Below are 17,282 nucleotides of genomic sequence, written 5' to 3' on the forward strand. Positions count from 1 at the left end.
TTGTTTACTGAGAAGACTGTCCTAGGTAAAGGTACCCCTGACCATTAGGTCCAGTCATGGATGACTCTGGGGTTGCGACGCTCATCTTGCTCTATAGGCCAAGGGAGCCAACATTTGTCCGCAGACAGCTTCCGGGTCATGTGGCCAGCATGACTAAGCCGCTTCTAGTGAAACCAGAGCAGTGCACGGAAAAGCCGTTTACCTTCCCGCCGGAGTGGTACCTATTTATCTACTTGCATTTGAAGTGGGCAGGAGCTGGGACCAAACAACAGGAGCTCACCCCGTCGCGGGGATTCGAACCGCCGACCTTCTGATCAGCAAGCCCTAGGCTCAGTGGGTTAAACCACAGCGCCTAGTATGTTTGATAGAGAAGAAATTTGTTCCGTTTACGTGTTAATGCAAAGCTCCTGAACTTGCAGTTGCTGATCTAATGCAGCAAAACAAAGCTCTCATTCGAAATGTGCCCTTCTATGAATTTTGCAGCACAGTTCTCAAACCAAAGAACATTTGGCGATGTTTGTGTGCACATTAAAGAAAAATGCATGTATGTATTGGTGAAAATAAGGTTAAAAATGAATACTTTTAGGAGAGAAAGGCATGGAAGAATGTGAAATTGTTATTTACATTAGGAGAAATGTGTATGAAGATGAGTGCGAATCTTTTGGTGGACTTTATACAATTGAAATGTATATGAGGATATAAGGAGCAAATTGAATTTAAGATTGGAAAAATCTTAAAAACAGTGGAAAATATGCTGGGCAGATTCATCCATCCCTTGCGCTCAAGGTGGTTTACTCCTACATAAGCCCATATACTAGTGAGCAAATCTGATTGATCTCAGAGATGCCTGCTTCCAAGCAGATTAGCTTATCAGTTCCTTGAAATTCAGAGTTTTGATTTCAGAAATCTGGAAATCAACTGCAGGACAGCTGAAAGAGAAAGTTGCTTCGCTGTGCAGGAAATAATGGCTTTAAAAAGACCGATAGCCAACTTCTGAAGCCTGGTTTCATTAAAAATAAAAAAGTGATTCATTTGGTGCCGTTTCCCCTGCAATTTGTCATACTACCTTGAAGATTCCCGGCAAATACACAATCTCTCTCTCTCTCTTACCGGTTGCTGCCAAGCCTGATGCAGCTGGCCAGGTGCCATGTTTGTCAGGCCACACAAAAAACCGGGAGCCCTCTTAACGCTCACAGAGCAGATGCTGTGGCAGTAGCTGGATCCGGTGATCATGGAGACGGTTGCCATGGAGGCTGTTGCCATGGCGCCGTTTTCCTACATTGGCAGCTATGGGAGAGGGGAAAAGATGCAAAGTAGTATCTCAAAGGCGGGGGAGGACAACATGAGACGTGTGGGAGGCTTCTCGAAGGCAGATACTTGGGAGAAACTTTAAATATGCACATCTGAAATACTCTCTTTTGGTTGTTTTAGGCCTTGTGCCTCACATTCCGAATGTGTAATTTTAAAATAAATAAATCTCTGATAGAGCACAAGGGTCACATTTCCGAATCAGACCAAAGGTCCAGAATTCACTGCTGAAGCAGGTTAGAACTCAAGGTATCAGTCTAGGGAATGAAGGAGTTTGTCAATTTCAGTTTCTTATGACCGGAGCATGTAACAGCTTTGCTCAGAGACCTGCATTGGTTGCTGATTTGCTGCCAGGCTAATTTCAGCATGTTACTATAACTATGCAAAGCCCTTCAGAATTTGGGACCAGTTTACCTGTGAGATCACCTTACCCCATACATGCCCCTTTGACCACTTCAATTTGCAGTACTTGCACTCTTACATGTGTCATTCAATTCCTGTCCAACACTTGTAAGAAATACCGTATTTTTTGCTCTATAAGACTCACTTTTTCCCTCCTAAAAAGTAAGGGGAAATGTGTGTGCGTCTTATGGAGTCAATGAAGGCTGCGCAGCTATTCCAGAAGCCAGAACAGCAAGAGGGATCGCTGCTTTCACTGCGCAGCGATCCCTCTTGTTGTTTCGGCTTCTGAGATTCAGAATATTTTTTTTCTTGTTTTCCTCCTCCAAAAACTAGGTGCGTCTTTTGGTCTGGTGCATCTTATAGAGTGAAAAATACAGTAGCTCTTTTAGTGCGGTAGCGCCTACACTTTGGAACTCCCTTCCTATTGACACCAGGCAGGTGCCTTCGCTGAACTCTTTTTGCCGCCTGCTAAAAGCGTTTTTGTGTAGGCAAGCCTCTCCAGATATGTAGAATGCTGGCATGTGCTTCAGTCTGATTTTTAGCTCATCGTTGACTGCAATTACTATTACTGAATTTTTAAAATAGTTGTTCTTAACTGTGTGTACTGATCGTTTCATTGTCTTGTTCTTTTTGTAAACTGCTTTGAGGTGTTCTTGTTTTTTTTAACAACCATAAACATTTTAATGAAATATATAATGTATATTTTTATTCATGCCATTTATGCAAAGGTGTGCATTTCGATGGGCAGTTTATAGTTGTAAGAGTTTTAGTGCAAAGTATCTGGAGGGCCCCAGGTTTGCAAAGATGGCTCTAATGTTTTGGTTGTAGATTTTATTCCCCACCCCTGTCCTGATCACGATGGAAATAGCCTGAGGGCTGGAAAAGCATGAAGGCAAACAGCTCATGGTTGGGAAGCAGGAAGGGCACCCAGCCAGGAGATGACAGCATCATCCAGCACTGTCTGGGGATTAGGAGAAACTTGCATCTCTGAGGGTGCCTGCAGCCTGAGTCAACACCTCGGCTTTCTGACTGGCTGCTTCAGCGCAGGCACATCTGAGGCATCCTGAGACTTAATTGCTTCCTTCTAAATAGCCACCAACATTGTTTTTTGGATACGTCTGGTGTACGTCAAAGGAGCAGGAAAAATCTGTGGCTTTCGAAGGAGGATGCATCACAAGAGCCCCAGCGGTACAGGTGCTCGAAGCAAGATTTATTCTGGGCCTGGCTCTGTTTCGAAACAAATCCCTCTGGGCATTTTCTGCAGCGTATTCTCATCAATCCTCGTCAGCTGCTATGGGGACTCCTGCTGGGCTTTCAGAAAGAGGAGGCCTTGTTTTGGTCCCAGTGGTAGAGCACAGAAATAAAACGGGTCCTGGGTGGGGTGGGGGAGACTGTAGCTCAGTGGTAGAGCATCTGCTTTTCATGCAGGAGGTCCTAGGTTCAATCCCCGGCATCTCCAGATACGACTAGGAGAGACGTCTGCCTGAACTGATGTAGCGTTGCTGCCTGTCAGTGTAGGCAGTACTAAGCTAGATGGGCCAACAGCCTGACAGTTCAATATTACAATTATTTTATTATTTATTAAATTTGTATAACCACCCTTCATCCATAGCTCTCAGGGCGGTTCACAACATAACATTAAAATACAGTGGTACCTCGGGTTACAGACGCTTCAGGTTACAGACTACACTAACCCAGAAATAGTACCTTGGGTTAAGAACTTTGCTTCAGGATAAGAACAGAAATTGCGCGGCGGCAGTGGGAGGCCTCATTAGCTAAAGTGGTACCGCAGGTTAAGAACAGTTTCAGGTTAAGAACGGACCTCCGGAATGAATTAAGTTCTTAACCCGAGGTACCACTGTATAAAATAAACACAAAATACATAATGAAAAGCAAAAACAAAGACAACCTATTAATCCCCTCTCCCACAACACATTTAAATGGGCATCAGTTGTCAATCAACCCAAGGTCTGGTTGAAGAGGAACATTTTCACTTGGTGCCTAAAGGTGAATAATGAAGGTGCTAGGCAAATCTCCCTGAGGAGAACATTCCACAAGCAGGGAACCACGACAGAAAAGGCTCGTTTTTGTGTTGACGCCCTCCGGACCTCTCGTGGAGGAAATACATAAAGAAAGGGCTCAGAGGATGATCTCAAGGTCTAGGTAGGTTTATATGGAAATAGACGGTCCTTGAGGTATTGTGGTCCTGAGCCGTTTAAGGCTTTATAGGTCCAAACCAGCACTTTGAACTGGGTCTGGAAGTTAATTGGCAGCCAGTGCAGTCGGGCCAGGATCGGCGTAGTATGCTCAAACCGCCTTGCCCCGATAAGCAATCTGGCTGCCAAATTCTGCACCAGCTGAAGTTTCCGAACTGTCTTCGGAGGCAGCCCTACGTATAACGTTACAATACTTTTATTTATTAAAAAGGAACTAGCTAGCAGGTGATTGGGGGAAAGACCTTTAATCAATACCTGCTGCCAGTTAAAGCAGGTGATTTTGGAAAAGGTGGACTGATGGTCTGACTCTGTAAAAAGCAACTTCAGATAGGTACATAGCTGAGCTGAAATACCCCACTGCCTTATTTGTAGGTAGTGAGAATGCCCTGGGAATCATGTTGTATCACCACATAACACCTTTCCCAGAGAGTTCTTCACAGCTTTATTTCAGATTTAGAGATCATTAGAAAAGGGACTGAAAACAACACAGATTATTCAAATCTGTGCTGCCGTCCCATTTGGAATAACTATGTGCAGTTCTGGTTGCCTCACCTCGGAAGGGTTTTAAAGCTGGAAAGGGTTCGGAAAACGGCATCCAAAACGGTTGCCGTGTTTGGGGCTTTTTAGTTGTGGATAAAGAGGGCACGTGATAGGAGTGTATACAATTAAGCATGGTGTGAGCACAGTTTTTCTCCTTCTCGTGTTAGACTAGAACTCAGAGCCATCCAATGAAGCGGAATGGCAGAAGATTCCAGGACAGACAAAAGGAAATACTTCTTCACACAACACACCGTTAAAACGATGGAATTCAATACCTGGTACATGGTGACGGCCGCCAGCTTTTGTTGTTGTTTAGTCGTGACCCCATGGACCAGAGCACGCCAGGCACTCCCACTGCCTCCCGCAGTTTGGTCAAACTCATGCTGGTAGCTTCGAGAACACTGTCCAACCATCTCGTCCTCTGTCGTCCCCTTCTCCTTGTGCCCTCCATCTTTCCCAACATCAGAGACTTTTCCAGGGAGTCTTCTCTTCTCATGAGTTGGCCAAAGTATTGGAGCCTCAGCTTCAGGATCTGTCCTTCCAGTGAGCAGTCAGGGCTGATTTCCTTAAGAATGGATAGGTTTGATCTTCTTGCAGTCCATCAGACTCTCAAGAGTCTCCTCCAGCACCATAATTCAAAAGCATCAATTCCATACATCACTACTGGGAAAACCATAGCTTTAACTATACGGACCTTTGTTGGCAAGGTGATGTCTCTGCTTTTTAAGATGCTGTCTAGGTTTGTCATTGCTTTTCTCCCAAGAAGCAGGCGTCTTCTAATTTCGTGGCTGCTGTCACCATCTGCAGTGATCATGGAGCCCAAGAAAGTAAAATCTCTCGCTGCCTCCATTTCTTCCCCTTCTATTTGACAGGAGGTGATGGGCCCAGTGGCCGTGATCTTAGTTTTTTTTATTTTGAGTGTCAAACCATATTTTGCACTCCTCTTTCACCCTCATTAAAAGAGGAGAGCGCAAAATATGGTTTGACACTCAACAACAACAACAAAAAACCTGAGCTTAGATAGCTTTGAAGGTGGATAAGGCCAATTCACAGAGGATAAGGCCAGTCAATGGCTTCTAGCCACAATGACTATGTTATGCCTCCCACCAGCGGAGACAGGATGCTCCTGAGTGCCAGCTGCTGGGAATGGCTGGTGTGTAGAGTTGCTGTTGAACCCAGACCCTGCTTGTGGGCTTTCCATTGTGGCACCCGGTTGGCCGCTGTGAGGACAGGATGCCAGACTAGATGGGCCACTGGCCTGGCTCTTCTTAATGTGTACAGATTGCAAAACCCAGCTTTCTGTAGCTCAAGGCAATGGCTGGGTTTAGAATTCATCTTTGTGTGTGTGTTAAAGGGCAGATTAAACACGCTGTGTCACCTTCCTTTCTCTCTTTCAGTGATGCTTGTTGGTTGGGAAGGGCGGAGAGGAAGCCAAGATTAACCCCGCGATTCCTAGCCGCTCCCTGTCAAGGGCAATCACATCCGACACTGCTCTAACTCATTACCGGCTGGCTGGCGGAGTGCCATAATAGCGGGGATCATAAGCAATTTGCCCGGAGTTGATGTGTCTGTTGCGTGTGATCTCATTGCAGGGAAGGGAGGTGGAAGAGTGCATCTTGATGAACTGGGGAGACAGTCGCGGTTGCCCTGTCCCCCACCCACAACCAGCATCTAATGATTGAGCAGGAGCTGAGAAGGAGCAGTCAAGGAGGGAGCTGGAACAGGACGTGGGAGCAAGGAGGGCCCACCAGAGGCAGAAAGGCTTATCTCTTCAACACCAACCTCTTCTCTTCCTGGCAGCCTGCTGGATAGAGAGCATCTGCTTTGCATGGGGAAGGTGCCATGCTCAATTTTTGGCACCTCCCGGTAGGGCTGGGAAAATGCAGATCCACACCATCCAGTGTGCATGATTTTACCAAAGGAATCCTGGGAACTGTAGTTCCCCCTCGCAGCTATAGTGCCCAGGACCCTGAATTAACTACATTTCCCAGGATTCTTTGGGGGAGGTCATGTGCACTGGGTGTGCTTTAAAGGTATGGTGTGGACCTGCCCTTAAATATTCCCTGCCTAAAGACCTGGAGAGCCAGTGCCTGCTGCCATAGACAATCCTGCGCTAGATGGTCTCTGAAGAAGGCAGCTAACTATGTTCCTATGTCTTAAGGGAAGAAGAGGAGTTTGGATTTGATATCCCGCTTTATCACTACCCGAAGGAGTCTCAAAGTGTCTAATATTCTCCTTTCCCTTCCTCCCCCACAACAAACACTCTGTGAGGTGAGTGGGGCTGAGAGACTTCAAAGAAGTGTGACTAGCCCAAGGTCACCCAGCAGCTGCATGTGGAGGAGCGGGGACGTGAACCTGGTTCACCAGATTACAAGTCTACCACTCTTAACCACTACACCACACTGGCTTTGTGTTTGAAGGGCAATAGCTCGGTGGTTGAGCATCTGCTTTGCACGCAGAGGGGCGCACGTTCGATCCCCCGCATCTCCAGGTAGGGCTGGGAGAAACCCAGGCCTGAAAGCTGAAAGAACTGCTGCCTGTCAGTTCAGGCAGTGCTGAGCTAGATGGAACAATGGTTTGACCGGGTACCAGTCTCGTTCCTATGGGTCACAGAATTGTAGAGTTGGGAGGGACCCCGAGGGTCATCTAGCCCAACCCCCTGCAATGCAAGAATCTTTTACCCAACATGGGGCTCGAACCTACAACCCTGGATTAAGATTCTCATGCTCCACCGATTGAGCTAACCACATTGTTCTAAGCTTTGCAGAAACAACAACAACAACATCTGAAGGTAGCTCTCTTTAGGGAAGCTTTTAATGTTTAACAGACTACTGTATTTTAATACTTTGTTGGAAGCCGCCCAGAGTGGCTGGGGAAACCCAGCCAGATGGGCGGGGTATAAATAAATTATTATTGTTGTTGTTGTTGTTATTATTATTATTATTACAACACGGATTTGTTGCACTTCAGCAACAGAGCGCTAAGTCATTCTGCAAACCTGCAGTTCCAGAGTTTGCATTTGAATCCCTTCCACAAAATACTGGCAGTCTTGGGAACACGCTCAGTTCAGCAAGCCTGTAGTCTCTTCATGCAGGGAAGCCTTTCCTTCATAAACAGAACATGTTGCTTATATGCTTTACAGCAGTGGAGGCTGGGATGCATTGGGACAGTTAGGGCAGAAGTTAGGGAAACCAACAGTTTAACTACATGCTGTGTGGAGAAGTAATTTCTTTTGCCTATCAAAATTCAGCTTCTTTGGGTGCCCACAATTCTAGACTTATGAGAGAGGGAGAAAAGCTTTCTCTGATTTCTCCATGCCATGGATAATGTGACAGATGTCTCTCATGTGACGAAAAATTCCCCGATTCTGCAGCGTGTCTTCGTAAGGGAGTCGCTTCATCCCCTCAATTGTTTTGGCTGCAACACTGAGACTAAGGAGCAGGAAGCTGGCAGGCAGTGCCAACGCCTGGACTGGATGCACGTACAGAGGTTGGCTGAAGACAGATTGAGCTTTGTGGGGGCAAAGCCCCACCTGCCCTGACAGACCAGCCACCACTGATTTATCTCATTTTGCCATCCAAAAAAAAGTTAGAAAAGGAAACGAGGGATCACGAAGGAGACTACCTGGAATGAAAAAAATTCTGCTGGAAAAGCCAGGCGACACAGAGGCAATACAGACTTTTAAAATGTTGCGAACACAGATTTCAATGTTAGTTACGCAAGAAATGGAGCAGAAATTAAAATATACAAGACAGAAACACTTTGCAAATAAACCAGGCAAACTGTTAACATGGAAAATGAAAAGAAAGAAAGGAAAACTAAAATTATAAACAAAATAAATATGGGTGGCAGAACAACATATAATGAAAAAGCGATGAGACTGGAATTTTGTAGGCATTGTTCTAAATCGTATCAAGGCAAGAAGGAGGATGCTGGAGAAATGGAAAGCTATCCAAAAGAGATACATTTAACAAAAGAACAAGTGGAAACGCTAAATGTTCCAGTATTGGTAATGGAAGCAGAACAGATGATGAAAACAAGCGAAGATTGATAAAGTTCTGGGACTGGATGGCTTAACTGCTCTGTATTATAAAGTGTTCAGAGGCCGGTTGATACAACCTCTGCATGTGATTTTGAACAACGTAATAAATCGGGAATTCTGCACATGCTCAAAAGCACTTGGCACTGTGTGCCGGATTTTTTTTTTGCAAACAAAGATAGAACAAACGCCTCAAACTCCCTCTACTTTTGCTCCCATGCGGTGCTTTTACCACCACCCGCAACCCTGTTTGTCTGCCTCTCTCTAGTTCCTTCCCTGACACCACACTTCCTCTTTGCAAAACCATGTCGGTGTCGGGAGAGCTTCAGAACTTGGCTCACATGATCCAAACTAGCAAAATGCCAAATGGGGAGAAAAAGCAACACTCTTTTTTCCGGAGACAATGTAATAAAGTGGGCAGGGCTTTGCAGATGCTCTCTCAGCCGGTCCACGGCAGGAGAGTGTGGCAGCTCTGAGCTGACAGTGGCACCTCCCACACAATCGGTGCCTGTAATTTATTTTGTGGCATTTTTTTTTTTTAACAGAACATGCAAATCTCTCTCGCGTGCTCCTTTTTAAAAGAAGGGTGTTTGTGTGTGTGTGTGTTGTTTTGTTCAAACGTCTTTCTCTGTCTGTGGGCACCTCCAGATTTTCAAAAACCAGCCGAGATGAAACGGTGTGGAAACATTGTCTCTGGATGAGCTGGGAGAGAGATGCCCTCGACGTCTCACATGATTTCCAGGCTTGGGAGGACAAAAATAGCAGAAAGAAGGCATCTGCCCAAGAGAAACACTTGCATTATTCTATTTCATGTGCAGGGCCCTGCCAGTGAGATGGGCGAGAAAGAAGGCAGCTCGCATTTCTACAGGGCATCTGCTCTTTGCCTCTTATTTTTGGAAGCAGTTTCAAAAGGGACGGCTCCGCTGTGGTCAGGGCTTGCGGCTCCCTGTTGCCGGTGGGCAACAGGCGAAGCCGTAGAGCATGAGTCACTGTTTTTGCTTGTTCTTCTGAAAGAAGGGAGAGAAAAACCACAGCCATGCAGTATCTGCCTTCCAGTTCCACAAAGGTTTTCTTCTGAGAAAGAGGCTCTCATCTTTCTGCCTCATTCTCTGGGTCCTTGAGAATGTCTATAAAATTTTGGTGGGGCCACATCTGACCACACGTTTAAATCACAGTTATGGCACTTTATCCTTCGAAGAATGCTGGGAGCCGTAGTTTGCTAAAGGATGCTCAGAGCAGTTAGGAGACACACACACCCGTTCCCTTCGCAGAGCCATACTTCCCAGAGCTCCCTGGATAAAGGGGTGGAGTTTTAAACCACTGTGGCCCTTCCCTTAAGACATAGGAAGTTGCCTTATACAGAGTCAGACCATTAGCTCAAGATAAGCTTGCGTTGGTGGGCAGTGGCTCTCAGGGGTTAGGGGGCAGGGACTCTTTAAGGGCAGACCCACACCGTGCATTCAAAGCACATTGCACATCCAATGTACATTTAAAACATGTGACCTCTCCCCAAGAATCCTGGGAACTATTGTTCGTTACTGGTGCTGGGAACTATAGCTTTGGGGGGGGGAAACTACAGTTCACAGGAATCTCTGGTTGCGGGGGGGGGGAGCTATGTACTTTAAATGTTGCAAACTCGGGATTGGGGTGGGGGAAGCATTCCTGTTAGGAGGCAAGGTTACACTGCCATGTTTCGTTGCAGTTCCCACTTGAGAGCGGCAGTGGGTGCCCTTGGATGGATTGTGGGCCTTGGCATTTGCCTGGTGGTGCCTACTCCCAGCACCCACACTTAGGAACTTGTTGGCTACAATAGTTAAGGAGGGAACCTCCCAGTTCTGAGGCAGTCTACCTCTGAGGTGTTGAGATGCTGCGGACATAGTTCAGATGATGGCCATCACCTTTATACTTTGATAGTGAGCTTCCCAGATCTGTCTGTCTGGGCATGGAATGTCAGGAGCTAGATGGGTTTTGGTGTGAATCCAGCCAACCTCTCAGCACAGGGAATATGAAAAGAAGTAGAAGATAAGTGCTGTGGTGTAGGAGACGCTAAAATAAATGCCCAGCAAATGGAATCACTCGTTTCCTCTCTTTCTCACTGGATGTTAGTGAATTTTTGTACTTGCATTATGGGAATGAAACAGAGGAGGCCGGCTACATTCACCTAGACTGCAAGGCTCGTCCTTTTTCTGCCTTTGGCTTTTCCAAATCGGCTATTGTTGAACGAAACCAGATCGCTCCTGTTTTCCGTATGTAATCCAGAGCGTTGATTAATAACTCAGAGTGTTTCCTCCACTTTTGATGTTTGGGGCTTTATGTGTCAGGAAGTCAATTTGTTTTGGTGCGGAGGGTCATTTTCTCGGGGGCATGGGGGCTCAGGAATGCTATTGCGCGCTCAAGCAGACAGGGAGCAAGCGCCCCCACCTGTTGGGCTGTGGATCTAGGCTTTGCACTGTCGGAGGGAGGCAGAATGCCTCATGTTGAAACTACAGGCCCTTCCGCTCAAGGATGTTAGCAGAGTCACTTAAATAATGCAGACGGAGTCCAGAGAGAAAAGAAATCCTGTTAACACTTTTGCTGAGGAAATGGGGGGGGGAGAGAGAGAGAAACAGTGTGTAATTTGAGGAGAAATAAACAGAGAAGTTTTGCCTTTCTTACTTCAGGACTAGTGCATGGCAGGAAGATGTTCTACTAAAACATGCAGAGGAAAAGTTCCTCAGAACTACACAGCCAATCAGAGCATGTCCCCTCTGCCTGGTTGCTAGGTAACACCACCACCATGTCCCCCTTTTGGCTAGTTGACTTTAATATTAACAGAACTAACTTCTGAGTGACATACAGAATGATCTCTGCTGTTGCCCTTCCAACAAAGGAAACCAGATGAGGAATGAAATAGACAGTAGGCCAAAGGCAATTCTGACTGGAAAGAATGCCCGGCCAGATTCTGCTAGACCAGGGGAAGACAATATGGTGCCTTTCAGCTGTAGCTTTGAACCACAGCTTCTATTGTTCCTGGGCATTGGCCATGCTGGCTGGGGCTGATGGGAGTTGTAATCCAAAACATCTGGAGGGCACTATGTTGCTAGCCTAGGCTTTTGTGAAGTCCATCTAGGACTGCATGGCTAGGAAACATGGTTTTCAGACATCCAGGACTGGTATAGTGGACACATTAGAACTCCTGGGAACTAATCACAGAGTCTTTACAGGATTAGACCTAACAGAAGATTGATTTTGAGAATGCAGGGACCCTGGTAGGGCTAAGGAGCAGAGAACATGACATAGCATGGAAGGAGAACCTGGAACACAATGGGAATTGCAGGCCAATCAACAAGAGTGTTTAAGCAGGGATGGGGAACCTGTGCCCGCCAGACGTTGTTGAACTCCAATCTCCATCAGCCCCAGCCAGCATGGCCAGTGACCAGGGATGATGGGAGTTGTAGTCCAACAAAGTCTGGAGGGCACCGTAGGCTCCCAGTCTCTGGTTTAAATGCAAGGTGGTCAACACAGTGTTCTTCAGATGTGGTCGGGCAACTTCCATCATCTGTAGCTATTGTCTGTGTTGCTTGGGACCGAAGTGAGTTGGCTCTCAGCAACATCTGGAAGACATGATGTTGTTTGCCCAGGATTTAAAGGATCGTTTTCAACCATTTAACCCAAATCACTTATTGCCAGCGTGATAAACATGTGAGCAATTGCTTCCACCACAAACACACACAGATATAAATGAGTTTTTGAAGGAGGAGCACAGGACATCTGCCAAAAAAATTCCAAAGCCGTCAAGATGGGATTCCCCCCCCCCATTTGTACCAAAAACTGAACATTGCAAAAATAAAAATAAAAAATTAATACGTCACCGAGCAGCAGATGAGTTCAAACAAAGGGTGCTTTTGTTGCCAGCCAGCCTTGAACATAGGAAACTGCTATGCACTGAGTCAGAAAATTTGTCCATCTGGGTCAGTATTGTTTGCACTTACTGGTAGCAGCTTTCCAGGGTTTCAGAGGTTTCCAGGGTTTCACCCTACCTGGAAATGCTAGAGATTGACCCTTCTGCTTGCAAAGCAGATGCTCTAATGACTGAGCTGTGACCCTTCCCTGAAAACATGGGAACACAGGAAGTTGATTTATACAGGGCCATTGGTCTATCTAGCTCAGTATTTTCTACACGGACTGGCAGCAGCTATCCAGGGTTCAGACAGGGGATATTCCCAGCCTTATCTAGAGATGCCGAGAATTCAACTCAGGACCTTCTGCATGCAAAGCAGGTGCTCTACTGCTGAGCTAAAAATAATAAAAAAGAGCTCAACAAATAGATCGCCTGGAGAGGCCCAGAGGGCGCTTTTATCTTTGTTCTAAGGAAACCAAACTCTGGGTATGTGGAGGAACCCCTGAAACGTCTAACCACTCAAAGAACAGGGTGTGTATGGCAGTATCTTCACAATCATGATTGTGCTTTGGATTGAACTCTCTCAGGGGTTACGTAACCAGAAAACCTTTGAAGACAAGGTTGCAAGAGAAAAGGTGTTCAAAGCACGCAAGGGAGAGATCGGATGTCGTATTTACACTCACGTGGCTCCGCCTTACAGTAGGTGCTGGCGTGCTGGCGATGAAGCACATACTATTTAGGTGCTGATTCACCTCCACGAGCGTGTCCAGGATGTCTTCTCCTGTCCCGAGGCAGATTGTTTTGTCTGCTGGAGCAGAGATCCGGGAGAGAGGAGAGGTCACGGCTCTGAAAGACCCAACTCTTCCTGCTTTCTCCAGCTTCTTGGATGGTGGGGAAACAGGGGTATCTTTTGGGTCTTGGCCCATCTTGATTACAAACAAGAACCAACGGTGGAAGCATCTTAGCCATATCTGATGGGGAATGCGTTCTTCTGTACAAGGTACAACAATAGCTCCTTTGCTTGTTTCACAAGGACGCCTATTCATTTGAAATGACTTAAATTAAATGTGTGTTTTGTGTGTGTGCTGATGGAATCACTCCCTGTAATACTGAACTCTGGTGCTGAGTGCCAATGGTTATGCAGGCAAAACTGAATCCCATAGAAACAAAGGCGTATTTAGGGGAATCCCAAGGTTGACAGAAGTACAGAAAACAATTTGGGGAAATAAAAACCTAAGGGAGCAACTCCTGCCTCCCCTAAGCAGCCCAGTAAGGACTGAACATGCTCGGTAACTACAAAATGTTGTGTGTGTGTAATGGAAAACCGGGGGTGGGGGTGGGAATGGAATGTAGAATCCTGGAAGAGGCACCCTGAACAGGAGATTCAGCAGTGCAACATTTTGTTGCAGATCCCACTTCTCTCTGACTTTTCTGATTAGCTGCTCAGGGTTTAAGCTTGACTGTTACAAGTTGCTGAAGGGCAGGTTGAACAAGTTGTCTTCTTGAGTATTAGTTACATGTTGGGAGAGTGTTGTTGCTCTGAGGTCCTGACTGAAGCAGCGGTTCTCAACCTGTGGATCCCCAGATGTTGTTGGACTCTGGCCTTGCTAGCTAGGGGTGATGGGAGTTGTAGTTCAACAACATCTGGGGACCCACAGGTTGAAAAAGGCTGCTAGGAATTTGGTTGACTGCCTTGAGAACAGGATGCTAGGCTAGAAGGTCCGCTGGCCTGATCCTGCAGGGCTGTTCATACATTCTTAGAAGCTAGCAGAAGTCTCTGTTTATTTTAGCGAGTTATGCCTGCTGATATTCTGGCTGTGCGACTCTGAATCTTGGCCCGCTTCCCAAGGGGTGCTGTGGGTGGGTGTTTGCTAGTAACTCAGTGCCAGAGATTATGAGCTGAGGTGTATGGAGCAGATAAAGGAAGTGGGGTGTGTGTTTTGAGCTCCCTTCAGCTTGAGCAGAGGGCAAAAGGGCCTCAGCAGAAGAGGCTACTTTGCTTGCCCTCTCTGACCTTGCAGCTCTGGGATTCAGCAGGCTGTATGTCTTTGAATACCTGTGTTCCTGGAAACCGCAGGAGGGGAGAGTGCTGTTGCTCTGAGGACCTTCATTTGGGCTTCACATATAGGCATTTGGTTTGCCAATATGAGATCAGGAAGATGGACTAGAGGGGCTTTTGATTCAGTAGGCTCTTCTTATATGTCTCTGAACTTGCTCCCATCATCCCCAGCCAACATGGCCGATAGTCGGGAACAACAGGAGTTGGAGACACAACAACAACAGGAGAGCCACAATATATTATTATTGCTGCTGCTGCTGCTGCTGCTTACCTATCCATGTTCTATGCCTGGTATACAAGCACCTCTGGACTGGAATTCTAGCTCAGTTGGTTAGAGAGTGGTGCTGATAATAACAAGGTCACAGGTTCAATCCCCATATGGGACAGCTGCATATTCTTGTATTGTAGGGGGTCGGACTAAATGATCCTCAGGATCCCTTCCAACTCTACAATTCTATGATTTTATGATTCTATGAAACAGCTACTGCTCCAGAAGGTAGGCCCGGTGAGAGCGATGAACCCTGGTTAAAGTTGCCTGGAAAAACCCCCACAAATCTTTGAGGAAAGTCTTGCTGTGTCGACCTGGGATGCTGGAACCGAGCAGGGGGTGGGGCCTGTTTGGTGCCGGAATACTTCAAAACCTCGGCCTAGACATTTTGCAGGCCCCTTTTGCTCTTCCCAGGGCAGACCAGAAGGCTAAGAACTTTCCCCACAGAGAGCTGGGCAAGTGCTCGGTTGCCCATACTTCCTTCCAGGTGCCAGTTTAAGGGAACGCTTGGCCAGCTCCGCCACAGGAATGAGCTCTTTGAAAAACATTCGTTTGGGGTTTGTCTGTTTGGCTCACCCGCATTTCCAGGGATGAGTGAATTTTGGGCCACAGGTTTTGGCCTGGGAATGCTACCCTCTTGAATGCTTATTGGATGTTCGTATATTTTTCCTGTGGTGTGTGTGTTGTGTGTTGTGTGTGTGTGTATGGTTGTGCTCTCTTTCTCTCTGTGTGTGTATTTGTGTGTGTAAATGGCATATTCTGTGGACCTTTGCTCAGAAATATTACAGGACGTCAATCCCCGGCTGCAAATAATAATAATAATAATAATAATAATAATAATAATAATAATAATAATAATAATTCATACCTTCAGAATGCAGAAAAAACAGCTGTCCAAAGTCCTCTGTGGATGCCCTTGGCCCAGACACGTGGCCGAAAGCAGGTGTGCAGTTAGTTGAAATTAAACACTGGACTTATGGGGGACAGACTTAGGGGGGCGCCTTCCCACCCCAATCTTTCGAGGGAAGCATGTGTTTTGCTTGGCTCCTTTCAAAACGCAGCGAGATAATAATAATAATAATAATAATAATAATAATAATAATAATAATAATAAATTTTATTTATATCCCACCCTCCCCAGCCGAAGCTGGGCTCAGGGCGGCTAACAACAATCAAAATAATCCAACATTCTAAAAACATTCATTATAAAATTAATTAAAATCAAATTAAAATCAAATTGATGGCAACCATTAAGCAAAATTCTGTGCAGATTGCCAGAGGAGGGGGTCAGGCTGCACCCTGACCATTATGGGTGCTTCTGCCCAAGCCTGCCGTGCCTCAGCTAGGATGTTTTTCCCCTCAGCATGTCTTTGGATACCTGTTGCTGAGAATCACACGTGAGGAAAGTAGCTCAGGTCCTGCTTGCCAGCCTCTGAGAGGCGTCTGGTTGGCGTCTGTGAGACCAGGAGACTAGGCCAGATGGGTCGCTGGCATCATCCAGAGGGGGTCTTCTTAGGTTGCCTCTTGAAAATGTCCTCCGCCAGTGAGTCTACTGAGGAGGAAACATCTCTCTGAGCTTCTCGTCCCTTAAAATGGGTTGCACAGCACATAGTTAAACTCTGGAACTCACTGCCACAAGAGGTAGCGACTGCCATCAACCTGGATGACTTTAAAGGATTCAACAAATTTATGTAGGATAAACTTCTCAGTGGCTACTAGCCACGATGCTGTTATTTTACCTCAGGAGGTGCTGCAAACCACAGGAGGGGAGACTTGCTGTGGCACCCAGGTCTTATTTGTGGGCTTCCCATTAGGGCTTCTTGTTGGCCACTGTGGGAACAGGATGTTGGACCAGATAGGCCACAGTCTTGTGGGGCTCTTGTGTTGTTATGGGGTCGAGTGGGGCAGGGGAAGCACTCCAGCAAGACACCCTCAGGAAACCCCTTAAGCCACCAGGAAGTGCTCCGAGGCAGTAAATCTGTCGCTGGTGGTGTGTACCACTTCCGACAGCAGGTGAAGCCTGCCATGATAACTCGATTCTTCCATACAACACAACACAACACAATGTAAGCATCCATTCTCCGCACATAGAAAGCTAGCCATTCAGGGAGAATGCTGCTCTAGAGCTATTCACCTGGCATGCTCTTTTTCTGCATGGAGGGATTCTCTCTGCAGGAACATAAAATCACGGAAGCCCACTGTTCTTTGCAGTCTGAACTGGTACAATCCTGACACAGGCTTACCCCCGTCAGCAAAGACTCCCTTGCTCACCCACCCCCAAACTCTTTTTATGCTGCAGTTACCAAAGCCTGGAACGTTGCCCATAAAAGAACTGCTATCCAATTCTCCCGAAGGAACACGCTGGAGGCTTTTGGCTTCCCGTATTTCCAGAGCTGCGAGGAGATTTGACCTGGAAATTCCTTTCTTCACATTACTGACTGGAACGCCAATGTTTCCCACTGCTTAATTTTAAGCCTCTTCGACCCCCAGTTAAGAATATCAACATTTCGTCGGTTGTACGGGGCCAATGGCCCACCTTGTCCAACATTCCTTCCCTCACTTGGTGCCTC

At 46.6% G+C, this 17,282-nt stretch overlaps 1 protein-coding gene and 1 non-coding gene across 2 annotated transcripts in view; both read left to right on the plus strand.

The window, feature by feature from the left end:
- Positions 1 to 17,282, plus strand: part of ACAP3 (ArfGAP with coiled-coil, ankyrin repeat and PH domains 3) — a 151,774-nt gene that overhangs the window by 40,304 nt on the left and 94,188 nt on the right. The window lies entirely within an intron of this gene.
- TRNAE-UUC (transfer RNA glutamic acid (anticodon UUC)) lies at positions 3,097 to 3,169 on the plus strand. Its single transcript has one exon. It is a non-coding gene; the product is annotated as a tRNA-Glu (tRNA).

Source organism: Podarcis raffonei, chromosome 8 (assembly GCF_027172205.1).
Source record: "Podarcis raffonei isolate rPodRaf1 chromosome 8, rPodRaf1.pri, whole genome shotgun sequence".
Taxonomy (NCBI): domain Eukaryota; kingdom Metazoa; phylum Chordata; class Lepidosauria; order Squamata; family Lacertidae; genus Podarcis; species Podarcis raffonei.